Raw genomic sequence first — 2,028 nt, forward strand, 5'->3', positions numbered from 1 at the left:
TTGTGCCCAGATTTTGAATCTCGTATTTATTAGTTTGTTTCTGCTCAATAAGCTTTCTGGACTTTGTGCTTCTTGGCTCGCTGTCTCATTATGGCGACTGCTGATGTTCTAATAAAATCCTATATATATATAATATAATTACAGATTAGGCTTTAAGGTTTTTTTTTCTTGTCTCTCTTTTTTTTCTTCTTCTTTTTTTGTATTGGACTTGTTTTTTAATTTTCATTATTAAATATAGTCAAATATATAGGAGAACACATGTGAAGGGAGAAGAATAAAAGATTGTGTATGATAAAAAGAGCTACAAGGTATTTTATAAAAGATACCATGTTTATAAAATTAAAATGGATAATGTAAGGTAAGTAAGTAAGAATAAATTGTAATTAGAAATTAGAAATTATAAGGATTTTTCAAGGAGATGCAATAGCAACATTTTCAAACTTTTGTTGTTTTGATTGAATCTATCATAGAAAAGATAACAAAGCAGTCTCGAAGAAAATGCTAGAGTAGATCATTGCACTTATTGTTGGGGTATTAAGAATTTTCTCACTCATTCTTTTCCTCTAAAATGTTCCATGGCAAGGTTGCCTCTTTTCATCATTTATTTATGTTCTTCTTGTTGATTTAATTGATTAAATGTTGCCAAAAAAATGTCAAATGAATTTTGATCGCAGATATCCCAAAGAATATAGTGGTTCCAAATTCCATTTTGTTGATGGAAGCATGCTCTTTATCCAGAAATTTCAATTAGAAATTAATTATGTCCTAGATCATCTAAACATGTATTATTTTATTTTGGGTTCAAAATTAGCTCATCACAAAAGTGAAATTCACATGATCAAATCTATTTTGGCTCTATATTGGACTCTCACATAATGGAAATAATTTAGGCATGGACAAATAAATAGATATTGTGGTATTCCCTTTGGTTTGAAATTACTTTATCTTATTTATGAAAATAATTCATAGCTAAAACTAGGAACAATATGTATAAGTGGGGAAACAAATTTCTATCACTTATTGGCAAAATACAAGAAGTAAACTTTTTTGGTTTTTTGCTCTTATTATCCTCTTGTTGGACTCCCTTCAAAAAAGGTCTGACATTTTAAACAGTTTTCTTACAATTCTTACGGACTAATTGGGGTGGAAAATATGGTTTAAGAAACTCCTCTTGGCTACATTGTATACAACTTAAAAATAAGGGTGGGTTGGGTCTATCAGATCCTAAGACTCAAGGGCAATGTTTAACAATAATCAAGGTTGTGTCTAGATAGAAATCTATTGAAGTTGATGAAAGATCAACCCCACAGCTCCCAAGAATCACCTGCATGTAAATACTTATCACAGAAAGAGAGAAGCAAAAGTTATGGAGGTTGGAATTTTCATATCCATATATGAGACATTCTTGGTGAGCAAAAAGATAAATTACTATAATCAAAAGTGAATCAATCTCAATGAATGTTTACAATGAGAAATCGTCCTTATAAAGGAGATTAAAACCCTAAAAAGGTCTAACCTAGGTTGCATCATACTAATTAAAAAATTAATTAATTATTAGATGCCTAAAGTTTAGCTTAAGCAAACTAGAGTTAATTAGGAAATATCTAATTAGTCTAACACCCCCCCTTAAGATAAACTTAGGGAGTAGCTAAAAACTTAGAAATTACTACTGAAAGTAGAATTAGGGTCTGACAACAAAGCCTGATGAGGTACCCAAGCACAACCAAATCTTTGAAAAGAGGAGAAATAGAGAAAACCACATGGGAAAAACTCTACTCTAAAAAGAGATGGAAAACATGCTAAAAGAAACTAGTGAAGGACTGAAGAAGCCTCCAAACTAGAGAATGTCCTAGAAGATAGGAACAAAAGATGATCATGAAGAACACCACTGAAGCATGTAGAAGTTGCAAAGCTCTATCAAAAGTAACTGTTGATCTGAGGAACCTCCACTAAACTAGAACTTGACCAAGTAGAGAAGATTGTATCTGCATTGAATCAGGAGGCACACAAAGACAAACAATTGAACTC

This window comes from Cupressus sempervirens, chromosome 7 (genome assembly GCF_028749045.1).
Source record: "Cupressus sempervirens isolate cs-2001-9-10 chromosome 7, ASM2874904v1, whole genome shotgun sequence".
Classification (NCBI taxonomy): domain Eukaryota; kingdom Viridiplantae; phylum Streptophyta; class Pinopsida; order Cupressales; family Cupressaceae; genus Cupressus; species Cupressus sempervirens.